Below are 15,615 nucleotides of genomic sequence, written 5' to 3'. Positions count from 1 at the left end.
AGTCTCAATGCGAGGAGCATTCGTAATAAGGTGGATGAATTGACTGCGCAGATAGCTGTTAACGGGTATGATGTAACTGGGATTACGGAGACATGGCTCCAGAGTAACCAATGCTGGGAACTCAACATCCAGGGGTATTCAATATTCAGGAAGGATAGACAGAAAGGAAAAGGAGGTGGGGTAGCGTTACTGGTTAAAGAGGAGATTAACACACTAGCAAGGAAGGACATTAGCGTGGTGATGTGGAATCTATATGGGTAGAGCTGCAAAACACCAAAGGGCAGAAAACGTTAGTGGGAGATGTGTACAGACCACCAAGCAGTAGTAGGGAGGTTGGGGATGGCATCAAACAGGAAATTAAGACGCGTGCAACAAGGGTACAGCAGTTATCATGGGTGACTTTAATCTATATATTGATTGGGCTAACCAAACTGGTAGCAATACTGTGGAGGAGGATTTCCTGGCATGTACAAGGGATGGTTTTCTAGACCAATATGTCGAGGAACCAACTAGAGAGCAGGCCATCCTAGACTGGGTCTTGTGTAACGAGAGAGGATTAATTAGCAATCTGGTCGTGCGGGGCCCCTTGGGGAAGAGTGACCATAATATGGTAGAGTTCTTCATTAAGATGAAGAGCGACACAATTAATTCAGAGACTAGGGTCCTGAACTTAAAGAAAGGAAACTTTGACGGTATGGGACGTGAATTGGCTAGGATAGACTGGAGAATGATACTTAAAGGGTTGATAGTGGATAGGTGATGGCAGACATTTAAGGATCACATGGATGAACTACAATTGTACATCCTTGTGTGACGTAAGAATAAAAAAGAGAAGGGGGCTCAACCGTGGCTAACAAGGGAAATTAGGGAAAGTGTTGTAAATTCCTGGATTCTTTTACCTCAATCTGGTTCAGTAAAATTACTGAGTCGAATACCTCTTGTGCTTTGAACAAAGCAGTCTTTATTACCGGCCAGTAAGACCTATCAGACAGAAGATATACTCTCTGGATAGAGCGTACACACTCCCTACGGATAGGTGAAGTTACATCGTAAAGCGTTAACAGTTATACAGTTTAGAAATCAGATAACAAAATACAAATGGATTGACAGTCTAACTCAGCCACTCATTAGTCAATCTATATGAGATGTTCTTCTTGAAAGCTCAAGCATTGCCTCTAAATGTTTCAATCTAATGGTGTGACTATTAACTGAGACCTTGCAATTCTGCAGATGTATTTCATGTTACAATTATATATTATTGGCAGGATTAGTGACTTGAAACCTTGAGACAGACTGTTAGCTATGCTGATGTTGCACTATTTGCAATCTGACATTCTCCCAGCTATTCTTCCATGGCTTATACATTTTCATATATCCCGTTTACTTTACTGTCCTTAATTCCATATATTCCGTTCAGATATCCACATCCCCCCTTTTATCATTCTATGATAACATTTAGGATCATTCTGTGAGTATTGCATTGTTGAGTAGTTCTCTAGTTTGTTGGATCATAACGCGGGAACCCTTGACCACAAGAGGGTCTGCTAACCTTGTCATTGCTTTACAGCAGAGGTTAAGGCAACCAACAATCAAACAGCAGGTAATTATTATGATGAGAACAATTGCCCCATGTATTAGATAGGATCTCCAAGATCCACCCAGAAACCAATCAAACCTGCTAAGTTCTTTTGCTGGTGTGGATAACTTTTTCACCTCCCTCCTTATGTGATCGGCAAGGTGGGTTATGTTTTCTGAACTATCAGGAATGTAAGTGCAACATTCAGATCCTATCAGGGCACACGTTCCCCCTTTCTCAGCTAACAGGTAATCGAGGGCCATTCGGTTTTGTAATGCTACGGTCCTTATCGCTACCATTTCAGCTGTGATGCCCTCCAGAGCCTCAGCAGTGCGGTTAGCTACCTGTTCCAATATCGTTTCTTTGAATCCATCTAACAGTCTCAGTTAGGGTCAGGGGAAGGGTGCGCAAAGGAATTCCCCCTTTGGAATGTATAGGGATATGTGAACACACCCAGCATCTAGTGAAGTGCCCTTTTTCCGCATAAACGTAAGACATATACAAAAAGGTGTTTACATGGAGCTCTCGCCCTTGTCTTCCTTCCCGTGCACCAAAACTGTCATATATCAACACTATTATGCAGACAGTAGCATACAGACACAGTCTCATCTTATAAATAGTCCAATTATTTAGCTGATAAAAAGAGTTCTGTTTTCACGTTTCCCTTCAGGTCTCCGTCAGTGTATTTGGCTGTCTGACAGGTAAGAGTTCAAACTGATCCTCCTTCAACTGCCTTGTTCAGCTATAGGGAGGAGGAGATCTGGAACAGAAACAGGAATTAGACTAACCAGCAAAATTTGTTTAAATGGTGATGAGCTTGCAGTGGTGCAGGTGAACCCAGGCACTTTTCCCCTCAACCTTGGCTGCAGTGGGGGTAATGAGTGACACTTAAAAAGGCCCCTCCTATTGTGGCTCTAATCCCTTCCGAATCCATACTTCCCTGGTGCCACGAGGGACAATTCAGGTAAAACTGGGAGGTCGAGGTGAGCATCTTGAACCTGGTTGTGAACTAGTTGCAGAGCCTGAGTCAGAGAAAGAACATAGGTGGTCATCAGTCGAGCTGAGATCTCATATCTAGGAACAATTTCCCTCATTAACACCTTAACAACAGTCTGAGTCTTATTGTCCAGGTTAGGGTAGGCTTTAATCCATCTGCTAAACACATCGACTATTACTAACACATATTTGTAACACTGAACTTTTTGCAACTCAATGTAGTCCAACTGAAATGTCTCAAAGGGACCTTCGGGTAGGGGCGTTTTACCCCAATCACAGGGGACTCCCTTCCCTGGATTATGTTGCTGGCCAACCAGGCAACGACTACTGATGTTCTGGGTGAGCGCCTGGAGTCTAGGGTGCCACCAAGTAGCCAAAAGCGTATCACTTGTTGCCCTTGCTCCACAATGAGTAGCAAAATGCAGACATTCTATAACCCATGAAGCCAACTCGTCAGACATGCAAGTCTGTTCCGCGGGAGTGGTCCAGAGTTTAGAAACATTGTCATAAGTACATGCATAATATTTCCACAACAGTTTATCTTTTTCAGGAGCGTCCCCCTGTGCTTTTATAACATCTTGGATGGTTGGCATTGGTTTTTCCGAGGCTAACTTATCCTTCGCAGGATTTTTAGTCTGACTCATAATTTTGGGCACTACCATCTGTTGGTCACGAGAGGCCTGTTTGGCCTCTTGGTCAGGACAACGATTCCCTATATCAACCAGAGAATTTCCGGTAGTATGGGCGGTACATTTGACAATGGCAATGCGTTTGGGGAACATGAGGGCTTGCAACAAATCAGATACTAACTGTTTATGAGATATCTCATTCCCCTGTGAGGTTAGGAATCCCCTATTTTTCCATAATTGTCCGAAATCATGGACCACCCCAAAGGCATACCCAGAGTCGGTATACATATTAACTTTGAGGTCTTTAGCCAGGATACAGGCTCTGGTAAGGGCGAATAGTTCAGCTTGTTGGGCAGAATAGGCGGTTTCAAAGCGGCAGATTCCAAGACCTGATTCTCCTGGTTTACTATGGCGTATCCTGAGATTCATGTATCTTCTGGATTAATAGAAGTACTTCCGTCAACATTTTCAACAATCATGACTGGGTTCTTCCTCATCTTGGGGTGGCTCAGTAAGAATACAGTCTGGATCTTCCATCAACTAAATCTTCCCTGACTGATGTGGCCTCTTAAATTAAAGATAAGCAATCATGACTGGGTTCTTCCTCATCTTGGGGTGGCTCAGTAAGAAAACAGGCCGGATTACTTGCAGTACAGTGCCAAAAGGTCAGTTTAGGATTGCCTGTGATTTCAGTGGGTTCTGTCGGATAGAGGGCCAGTCCACATTGCCCTGCACTGGGATCTCAATTAATGGGAGTATAACCCACTTGGGAGGGGTCCTCTGCCCACACATGAGGATCCACATAGTCAGGTATGTCCGAGCCAGTATGATGCTGTAGAGTCGTTAAGACCTTCTCGGGGTCCCCATGAAATTGGACTGTTCGGCCATGTTTTACGATTTGCACATCCCGGCTGGTAGGGTCAGCCTCATCTATGGCCTTGCGTACCATAACTCCCAAATCTTTAGCATGGTGAGGGGCTAATACTTCACGAGCAATATGCGGTGCCATTGTTAGGGGCTGTTTCCACAGATTCTTATTCACTTCCACAAAATCTGCCTCTCTTTCCAGTCCAGTCACTCTAGCCCTTAATAGAATTCCCTTCACTTCCCCTTCGTGATCCTGATAAAAGTTCTGCAGGTCCTGATTCTTTCCACTGGGATCGTATGCAAGGGTCACGTGCTAAGGTGCCTGCGGCAGGTCCAGAGACCACCACTGAGGGGTTCTAGTGGTATAATACTGCCGCTTAAGGGTTTCCTGTTTTACAATAATCCCATTATCTCCATACTCCAAATGCAACTGGAATTTGCAAAGGAGGTCTCTAGCCATCAAGTTACAGTCCAGATTGGTTGTGATAACAACTCGATGTTCCACCGATTCTTCCTGGTAACCCATTTTAACCGGTTCTGACACTGGGAATGTCGAGATTTGTCCCAGGAATCCTGAAAGTTCCTGTGTTTCAGTAGAGGCAGGGAGTTTAAGCTTTGATTGTACAGAAGACATGAAGGCTCCCGTATCCCTGCACAATCAAGCAGTGTAGTCAATTGGGGGACAATTGACCAAAGGGGTTATTTCTGGGAGAAGTTAGTGTAAGATCCTCCTCTTCCCCCTTGCCCCCCTCTTCCTTTTCCATGCTGACGGTAGGGGCAATTTTTATTCCAATGTCCTTCCTGCCCACAATTAAAACAGTCAATTCCTCTTACCCAGTCCCGGCCTCTTCCCATACCATGCCGGGGACAATAGGGAGGTTTATTAGCAGGGCTCGGGCCGTTTGGTTGTTTAGTATAACCGTATCCTTGCTTATCCATCCAATCCTGTATGCAACACTACGGTTCTATTGATCCTTCCTCCCGAGATGGCTCTTCCTTTCTAGTCACGTATTCAGTCTTGACCCGGGTTGGGGGCGCACCTCCCCCCTCCCCTTTCTTTTCCTGCCAATAATATCTAACTGCCCTTTCCATCTGTCCGGATAGCGTGAGCAATCAAATAGTTGTTTGAAGATCACAGACATCTATAGAGAGGTGGTCTGCAGCTTGTTGTGCATCAGGGTTTGGCATTGGTCTGACAGGGAATTGGTGTCGGGACTTTGGGATCTTGGAAATCATTTCTAGGCCGGAGGATGTTTCAGAGCTGTCTGACTGCTTGACAGTTCTGCGTCTCGATCGGCGGGGGTGTTTGCTATGTCTTTCACAACTTGGACTGGTAGGTTGACTAGAAGATTTACGGGACTGTTTGTGATGTCGAGATATAGTTCTGCCCTTTCGAGTGTGAGATCTGGTCCTTTCGGCTATATTGCCTGTGAACTGGGGATCCGAATCGCTATCAGAGGATGAGGAGTCAGTTTGGGTTTGTTGCTTTGGTGATATGTGGTTGTTCCTAACTCTTTTTACCGGAGTGTTAGGTGGAGGATGTTGGGAAGAGGACTGGAGCAAGAGGCCAGGGGGTGCGGGAGGCGCCGTTGGGCGCTGAGTCAGTGGCCACTCATCAATTTCATCATCAGCCTCGGTTAACACAAAGCCAGCCATTTTAACTTGTAGTTGATCAATACCTTTCTCAGAGGTCCCAGAGGATCTCTTAGCAAGTTTCTCGTGCGCACATTCTCTTTTTTTTTTAAGACGTCTACAGTTTTAACATGTGTTCCCTCTGTCAATGCAAGTCCTAATTTAATAGCATTTGTTTGCCAAGTTGATAGAAGTGATGCATCTTTTAATTTCTGACAATAATGTCGCCAGGTTGCAATTAAATTTTTTTATCCCCTTTTCCTCGTCCCCTTCTCCAAATTAATCCCTGTGCTTTTTTTTTTACCTCTACGCTTCTAGTGTCACCTAGAGGCCACTGGTCATCCCCTAATAATTTGTTCAGGGCTCCTGATAATTTTCTAAAGTCTTCAGCTCTTTCAGGGAATTCCTCACATAGCTTTTGTAGCGGACTATCTGCATCCGTGGTTTTATCTAACTGATTACCCATTTTCACACTGCCCCTCGTATTACTGTGTCGCTACGCGTTCGTGTCGTCATGCAATTTAAACAAACTTAAAAATAGACACAGACTTTACAGAAACTAACACTGACTTTAACTAACTCCAAATAACCAAACTTTACTAATGCTAACACTTACCCGTGTCGCCGCGCGGTTCGCGTCACCGCGCGATTTCAATACTAAACTACCACGTTGCCTCGCAGTTCACATCGCCACGCAATCCGCGTTGCCTCGCAGTTCATGTCGCCGCGCAATCCGCGTCGACCCGTGGCTCGCGTCGCCGCGCGAGTTAAGATACTTTAAACTTTAAAAGATAAATAAGGACTTCTAACACTTACCCGCGTCGCCGCGCGGTTCGCGTCGCCGCGCGATTTACAAAATAGACAAAGACTTCTAACACTTACCCGCGTCGCCGCGCGATTTCAATACTTAAAACTTTACTTAAAACTCTAAACACTTAAAACTTACAAAGACTTACCTCCATTAGCACTGACTTTCGCGATTCGCGTTGCTGCACCTCTGCGTCACTACGCGTCGGCGCCACTGCGCGTTTACGTCACCGCGCGTTTATGTCACTACGCGTTCGCTTCACTGCGCGTTTACATCACTGCGCGTTGACGTCACTGCGCGTTCGCTTCACTGCGCGTTTACGTCACTGCGCGTTTGCTTCGGCCCTTCTCTTCTCGGCCGCACGCTCGCGCCGCTGCGCGTTCGCGTCGGCCCTACCTTCCGAGTTACTGCGGGGGTTTTTTTTTTAATTCAATCAGAGCCGAGACGGGCCAAGTGATATTCAAGGTCCCTTCGTCGTACCTGAGTTCAACACCTATCCTCTATTTAAATCCCCATTTTATTCCCTGTGAGCCTAATTTTCTAATTTTGATTTCTTATGAGCCTCAATTAATTTCTTTCAGTCTCCAAATTTCCCTATCCTTTCGCATTACTGCGCAGTTTAAATTCAATCAGTCAATGAAAGCCCTAATTTAATGGAGTTTTTCTGCCAATTGGACAGGAGTGATTTTATTTTTTTTTTACTGTAGTGGAATTTTTTCCATAATTTAAAATCTCAGAACAATTTTTTTTTAGCACCTATTTAGTACGTTACTTTTTTTTGTATAACTAGAGAGAAGTCTGGCACGTAGGCTGTGGACTGCTTTTCGTTATCTCAATTGTTCCAGCCTCAAGGTCGTGTTATTTAATATAATTTTTTTTTTTAAATCCTTTTGAATCCATCTCAGTTGTTTTGCTGTGCCTTCTCTGAATGTTTTCTTTCAACAAGTTTTTCTTTTTTTTTTTAACCACCGGGACCATGTAATTTTTTCTTTTTTTTTTAACAAACCTATCCTTTGGGCATTTCCTGGCTCCGTAACTTATCATCCGAATATACGTAATTCAATAAGGTTCACACTCTTAAACTTCCCACATACAGGACAACACTACGAAGGGTTAAAACAAACTTTCATTCTGTTTGAGATAAAACAAACCACAACTCCCCGGCTTTTTTTCTACAGTAAAAATCACAGAAGCATTTCTCATTTAAACAGACATTCACAAGAGTCTCTTTTCTTTCCTATTAATTTTTTTTGGATCCATGATTGATCATCTATCCCTATCTAGCTCTAACTATCTTTCCAAGTCGCCGCTTGGTTTGCGTCATCGCGCAATTTCCCTATCTCTATCCCTATTCTAAGTTTGAAAGGTATTCACCAGATTGTCCTGGATCTCGTTCAGACACTACCTGAGAACCAGCGAGTGGCTAAACTTTCCTCAGACTTTTGAAATCGGGGGAAACTGGAGCAGTATTGAAATCATACTCACTCCAGTGGCCATTTTCCCCTCGTCTCGTCCAAGGCTAGTCTGGCTCTTAATTCGCAAGTTTTCGGCAGTCGTCCGTTGAGATCCCACTTCTGACACCAAATGTAAATTCCTGGATTCTTTTACCTCAATCTGGTTCAGTAAAATTACTGAGTCGAATACCTCTTGTGCTTTGAACAAAGCAGTCTTTATTACCGGCCAGTAAGACCTATCAGACAGAAGATATACTCTCTGGATAGAGCGTACACACTCCCTACGGATAGGTGAAGTTACATCGTAAAGCGTTAACAGTTATACAGTTTAGAAATCAGATAACAAAATACAAATGGATTGACAGTCTAACTCAGCCACTCATTAGTCAATCTATATGAGATGTTCTTCTTGAAAGCTCAAGCATTGCCTCTAAATGTTTCAATCTAATGGTGTGACTATTAACTGAGACCTTGCAATTCTGCAGATGTATTTCATGTTACAATTATATATTATTGGCAGGATTAGTGACTTGAAAGCTTGAGACAGACTGTTAGCTATGCTGATGTTGCACTATTTGCAATCTGACATTCTCCCAGCTATTCTTCCATGGCTTATACATTTTCATATATCCCGTTTACTTTACTGTCCTTAATTCCATATATTCCGTTCAGATATCCACAGTGTTAAATCCAAGGAAGAGGCATATAAATTGGCCAGAAAAAGCAGCAAACCTGAGGACTGGGAGAAATTTAGAATACAACAGAGGAGAATAAAGGGTTTAATTAGGAGGGGGAAAATAGATTATGAGAGTAAGCTTGCAGAGAACATAAAAACTGTCTGCAAAAGCTTCTATAGATATGTGAAGAGAAAAAGATTAGTGAAGACAAACTTGGGTCCCTTGCAGTCAGAATCAGGTGAATTCATAATGCGGAACAAGGAAATGGCAGACTAACTGAACAAATACTTTGGTTCAGTCTTCACTAAGGAAGACACAAATAACCTCCAGAAAATACTAGGGGACCGAGGGTCGAGCGAGAATGGGGAACTGAGGGAAATCCTTATCAGTCAAGAAATGGTGTTGGGGAAAAAGGGACTGAAGGCCGATAAATCCCCAGGGCCTGATAGTCTGCATCCCAGAGTACTTAAGGAAGTGGCCCTAGAAATAGTAGATGCATTGGTGATCATTTTCCAACATTCCATGGACTCTGGATCAGTTTCTATGGACTGGAGGGTTGCTAATGTAATCCCTCTTTTTAAAAAAGGAGGGAGAGAGAAACCAGGGAATTATAGACAGGTTAGCCTGACATCGGTGGTGGGGAAAATGCTGGGATCAATTATTAAAGATGTAATAGCAGTGCATCTGGAAAGCAGTGACAGGATCGGTCCAAGTCAGCATGGATTTATGAAAGGGAAATCATGCTTGACAAATCTTCTAGAGTTTTTTGAGGATGTAACTTGTAGAGTGGATAAGGGAGAACCAGTGGATGTGGCGTATTTGAACTTTCAAAAGGCTTCTGACAAGGTCCCACACAAGAGATTAGTGTGCAAAATTAAGGCACATGGTATTAGGGGTAATGTTTTGACATGGATAGAGAACTGGTTGGCAGACAGGAAGCAGAGAGTAGGAATAAACGGGTCTGTTGTGCATGGAGAAAGAGTCAGACTGAACACTGTGAGCTCAAAGTAAAGTGTCACCTTCGTCTTTTATTGCAGGTCTCCAGAGTGCTTTCCAACTTGTGAAGCCTCCTTAAATACCTGTGCTCCCAAGGGATTATGGGATCCCTTGGGACTCCAGGGAATGAGCCCTCTGGTGGCTGTACAGAGTAAATACAAGTCCACATATATAACAACACTCTCTCCACCCCGCCTGCCACTACAAAGTCAATAGTGTAACTATTTACAATGTGAGTCGATCTGGGGCCCTTCTTGCACTGGTTGATCTTCTCGGTGTGAAAGCTGGTGTTATTGAATCATTTGTTGACCCTTGCTGGGCTGCTGGGCAGCTGGCCTTGCTGGGATGCCTGGTGTGTTGGGCCCTGCAGGGCTGCTGTGGATGATGGGTTCTGCTTCGTGGTCAACTGGTGCGTATGTTGGGAGATCAAAAAAGGTAGGGTCCAAGGTGGGTTGCTCAGGATAGTCCGTGAATCTGAGTTTGATTTGGTCCAAGTGTTTCCGGTGAATGAGTCCATTTGAAAGTTTGACCTGAAACACCCTGCTCCCCTCTTTGGCCACGACAGGGCCAGGAAGCCACTTGGGACCTTGCCCATAATTTAATACAAATACAGGATAATTGATTTCAATCTCACGTGACACATTTGCGCTATCATGGTATGCACTTTGTTGAAGTCGCCTGCTCTCTACCTGTTCATGTAGATCAGGGTGAACTAACGAGAGCCTTGTCTTAAGTGTTCTTTTCATGAGCAGTTCAGCAGGTGGGATCCCAGTGAGTGAGTGGCGACTCGTGCGGTAGCTAAGCAGGACTCGGGATAGGAGAGTCTGCAGTGAGCCTTCAGTTACCCTCTTCAAGCCTTGCTTGATGGTTTACACTGCTCTCTCTATCTGACCATTGGACGCTGGTTTAAACAGGGCAGATATGACATGTTTGATCCGTTACGGGTCATCGAAACATAGAAAATAGGTGCAGGAGTAGGCCATTCGGCCCTTCGAGCCTGCACACCTTTCAATAAGATCATTCAATAAGATCCCTCAGAACCCCTTTCTCTCCATACCCCTTGATCCCCTTTGTCCTCCTCTCTCTCGCTCCTTCCCCGTCCTCCTCCTCCACTCTCTCCTTCCTCCTCCTCCTCTTTCCCCCCCTCCCTCCTCCCTTCCCTCTCCCCCCTTCCCTCTCCCCCCTCCTCCCTGCTCCCTCCCCTCCTCCCTCCCTCCCTCCCCTCCTCACTCTCTCACTCCCCCTCCCTCCCTCCCCTCTCTCTCCCTCCCCTCCCTTTCCCTCCCCCTTTCTCCCTCCCCTCCCTTTCCCCCCTTCCCCATCCTCCTCCTCCACTCTCTCCTTCCTCCTCCTCCTCTTTCCCCCCCTCCCTCCTCCCTTCCCTCTCCCCCTCCCCCCTTCCCTCTCCCCCCTGCTCCCTCCCCTCCTCACTCTCTCACTCCCCCTCTCTCCCTCCCCTCTCTCTCCCTCCCCTCCCTTTCCCTCCCCCTCTCTCCCTCCCCTCCCTTTCCCTCCCCCTTTCTCCCTCCCCTCCCTTTCCCCCCCTCTCTCCCTCCCCTCCCCCCCTCTCTCCCTCCCCTCCCTTTCCCTCCCCCTCTCTCCCTCCCCTCCCTTCCCCCCCCCCTCTCTCCCTCCCCTCCCTTTCACCCCCTCTCTCTCCCTTCCCTCCCCTCCCTTTCCCCCCCTCTCTCCCTCCCCTCCCTTCCCCCCCCTCTCTCCCTCCCCTCCCTTCCCCCCCTCTCCCTCCCCTACCCTCCCTTTCCCCCTCCCTTCGCCCCCCCTCTCTTTCCCCCTCCCTTCGCCCCCCCCTCTCTTTCCCCCTCCCTCCCCTTTCCCCCCTCTCTCCCTCCCCTCCCCTCCCTTTCCCTCCCCTCCCCCCCCCTCGGAGTCAAGGAAGACTTGCTTCCACACTAATGAGTTCTCAGGTGACTGGTGAGACCGCTCCTTCCATTGTTTGCGCTTGGCTTCCGCATGCTCCCGGCGAAGAGACTCGAGGTGTTCGGCGCCTTCCCGGATGCTTCTCCTCTTTGAGCGGTCTTTGGCCAGAGATTCTTAGGTGTCGGTGGGGATGTTGCACTTTTTCCAAGGAGGCCTTGGAAGCGTTACCTCTGCCCACCTGGGGCTTGCTTGCCGTGTCGGAGTTCCGAGTAGAGCGCTTGTTTTAGGAGTCTAGTATCGGGTATGCGGATGGATGTGGCCCGTCCAGTGGAGCTGATCGAGTGTGGTCAGTGCTTCGATGCTGGGGATGTTGGCCTGAGAGAGGGCGTTGGTGGGATGTTGGATTTGCAGGATGTTACGGAGGTAGCATTGGTGATACTTCTCCAGTGCTTTGAGGTGCCTGCTGTACATAGTCCATATCTATAAAGCATATAGGAAGGTAGGTATCACCACTGCTCTGTAAACCATAAGACATATTTCATCTTCTCCCCACCCCATTCCATGAGAAGGTTCTGTAATGGGTCTCCCTGCCTGCCAAGTGTATATGGAGCAAATCTCCCAGTGCATCTATCTATTCATTACATCCCACATTATCCCCACTTGGAATAACATTTCAGCAGCAAATGGATCATTTAGGAAACAATTAGCAGAGACCAGAAGAACTCATTCAGTCTGCATTGTTGCCTGAAGGTTGCTTATTGATTCTGAGCCCTTGTTTTAATAGCATTTACTGTCTGGATTTGATACAAGAGAAAGCTTTTTGTCTGGTAGGCAATTCTTATCACCTCGTCTCCAGTCCCCCTCTCTCTGCATTGCCAATACCAATATGGTCATTTTACAACAACTGCAGCCCTCTGTGTCCTCCGCACCAAGTCCTGCTCACCCATCACCCCCTGTGCTCGCTGACCTACATTGGCTTCCGGTTAAGCAACGTTTCGATTTTAAAATTCTCACCCTTTCTTTCCAATCCCTCGATGGCCTCCTTGCCCCACTTCCTATCTCTATATAATCTCCTCCAACCCCACAATCCATCAAGATCTCTGCACTCCTCCAATTCTACCTTCTTGAACATCCCCTCGATTTCCATCGCTCCACCATCGGTGGCCATGCCTTCAGCTGCCTGGGCCCTAAGCTCTGGAATTCCCTCCCTAAACCTCACCACCTCTCTCACCTACCACTTTGACCAAGCTTTTGGTCACCTGCCCTAACATCTCCTTCTGTGACTCGGTGTCAAATTTTGTTTGATAATCGCTCCTGTCAAGCATCATGGGACGTTTTACTACGTTAAAGGCGCTATATAAATACAAGTTGTTATTCTGTGCTCCATTTGGGTTCATGTGGCACAGGTTAATCCATGGTATGCAGGCTAAAAGGGTTAAATTATGAGGACAGGTTGCATAGGCTAGACTGGTATTCCCTTGAGCATTGACGATTAAGGGGTGATTTAATTAAGGTTTTTAAAATGATTAAAGGATTTGACAGGGCAGATAGCGAAGAACTATTTCCTCTGGGTGGGTGGAATTTCTGTTGGGTAAGGGTATTGTGGATTACAGAACCAAGGCAGGTACATGCAGTTAAGATACAGATCAGCCGTTGTTTAATTGAATGGCGGAACAGGCTCGAGGGGCTGAATGGCCTCCTCCTGTTCTCCTATGCCCGTACAACAACAAAGAAGCAACCTGTATTTACATAGTGCCTTTAATGTATGGAAAAGTCCCAAGCAGCATTTATCGCCCCACCAAGACATGAAAGAGCTGAAAATCCAGCCGCTTGTTTTCAGTCCCAGCCACAAACTCCATTCCCTCGCCACTGACCCCATCCCTCTTCTCCCCAACTCCTGTCTGTGGCTGAACCAAACTGTTCGTAACCTTGGTGTCATTTGACCCTGAAATGAGCTTCCGGCCACATATCCGCAGCATAACTAAAACTGCCTATTTCCACATCGCCCGTCTCCACCCTTTGCCTCAGCTCATCCGCTGCTGAAGCCCTCACCCATGCCGTTGTTACCTCTACATTTGACTATTCCAACGCACTCTTGGCTGGCCTCCCACATTCTACCCTATGTAAACTGGAGCTGACCCAAAACTCGGCAGCCGAAATCCTAAGTCCTGCTCACCCATCACCCCCTGTGCTCGCTTAACTGGGAATCAATGTAGGTCAGCAACGCCTCAAATTCAAAACTTTCATTCTTGTTTTCAAATCCCTCCATGGCCCTCGCCCCTCCCTATCTCTAATCTCCTCCAGACCCACAACCACCCCCCCCGCCGAGATGTCTGCGCTCCTGACCATCCCTGATTATAATCGCTCCACCATCGGTGGCCGTGCCTTCCGTTGCCTGGGCCCCAAGCTCTGGAACTCCCTGCCTAAACCTCTCCGCCTCTCTACCTCTCTTTCTTCTTTCAAGACGCTTCTTAAAACCTACCTCTTTAACCAAGCTTTTGGTCACCTGCGCTAATGTCGACTTAAGCGGTTCGGTGTCAAATGTTTTATCTCATAATACTCCTATGAAGCGCCTTGGAACATTTCATAAGAAATAGGAGCAGGAGTCGGCCATTGGGCCCCTCGTCGCAGGAGTCGCCAGTACTATCCCGGTCGTCAAGCTACAGTACGCGGACGCCGCCTGCGTCTGCGCACATACAGAGGCTAAACTCCAGGACATAGTCGACGTATTTACTGAGGTGTACAAAAGCATAGGCCTTACGCTAAACATCTGTAAGACAAAGATTCTCCACCAACCTTTCCTCACCACACAGCACTGCTCCCCCAGTCATCAAGATCCACGGCGCGGCCCTGGACAGCGTGGACCATTACCCATACCTCGGAAGCCTTTTATCAACAAAAGCAGACATTGATGAGGAGATTCAACACCGCCTCCAGTGCGCCTGCGCAGTCTTTGGCCGCCTGAGGAAAAGAGTGTTCGAAGACCAGGCCCTCAAATCTACTACCAAGCTCATGGTCTACAGGGCTGTAGTAATACCCGCCCTCGTGTATGGCTCAGAGACATGGACCATGTGCAGTAGACACATCAAGTCGCTGGAGAAATACCACCAACGATGCCTCCGCAAGATCCTACAAATCCCACAAATCCCCTGGGAGGACAGACGCACCAACGTTAGCATCCTCGACCAGGCCAACATCCCCAACATCGAAGCACTGACCACACTCCCAGTTCCGCTGGGCAGGCCACATTGTCCGCATGCCCGACAGCAAGCGCTCTACTCTGAACTCCTTCACGGCAAACGAGCCGAAGGTGGACAGAGGAAACGTTACAAGGGACACCCTCAAAGCCTGCCTGATAAAGTGCAACATTCCCACCGACACCTGGGAGTCCCTGGCCAAAGACCGCCCTAGTGGAGGAAGTGCATCCGGGAGGGCGCTGAGCACCTCGAGTCTCGTCACCGAGAGCGTGCAGAAGACAAGCGCAGGCAGCGGAAGGAGCATGCGGCAAATCTGTCCCACCCACCCTTTCCCTCAACCACTGTCTGTCCCACCTGTGACAGAGACTGTGGCTCTCGTATTGGACTGTTCAGCCACTTAAGGACTCATTTTTAGAGTGGAAGCAAGTCTTCCTCGATTCCGAGGGACTGCCTATGATGATGATGATGACCCCCTCAGACAGTGCGGCGCTCCCCCACTACACCCTCTCCCCTCCGTTTCCTACCTGTGTAACTGAGACCTGCTTTCGAACTGTCCCCGTGGGACAGTTGCAGCCACTCGTAAACGTTTCGGATCCAGTTGCATCGATTCCACCAGTTGCTGATCCAGTCCCTGATACAGTCCTTGATCGTGCTGCTGATCCAGCCACGGATTGTGTCCAAAACGCATCTCCAGAGCAGGATCCAGAGGAGCCCGGCATTTACATGCTCGCGCATTGTCCCAACCTCAGTGCAAGCGACAGGTTTGCCCGACCGGACCCGAAAGCCCATCGACCCGCTCCCCCACACCCTTCAGCACCATTGGTCCAACTCCACACACCCTGGCCTTCCATTGGCCGCTCCAAGACAGTTCGGTTTCCCCGCTGATTGTCAGGTAATTGGCTCTC

At 47.4% G+C, this 15,615-nt stretch overlaps 1 protein-coding gene across 1 annotated transcript in view; it reads right to left on the bottom strand.

Moving 5' to 3' along the window:
* Positions 1 to 889: 889 nt before the first annotated feature.
* The window catches only part of LOC139240382 (uncharacterized), a 43,782-nt gene continuing 29,056 nt past the window's right edge, over positions 890 to 15,615 (bottom strand). Inside the window, exon 4 of the mRNA XM_070868872.1 lies at positions 890 to 2,336. The gene's annotated coding sequence lies outside the window, so the exon portion shown is untranslated. The remainder of the gene's footprint in view (positions 2,337 to 15,615) is intronic.

Source organism: Pristiophorus japonicus, chromosome 31, assembly GCF_044704955.1.
Source record: "Pristiophorus japonicus isolate sPriJap1 chromosome 31, sPriJap1.hap1, whole genome shotgun sequence".
Taxonomy (NCBI): Eukaryota; Metazoa; Chordata; class Chondrichthyes; family Pristiophoridae; genus Pristiophorus; species Pristiophorus japonicus.
Note: the sequence above shows the minus strand (reverse complement) of the source record. Positions and strands in the feature narration are given on the sequence as shown.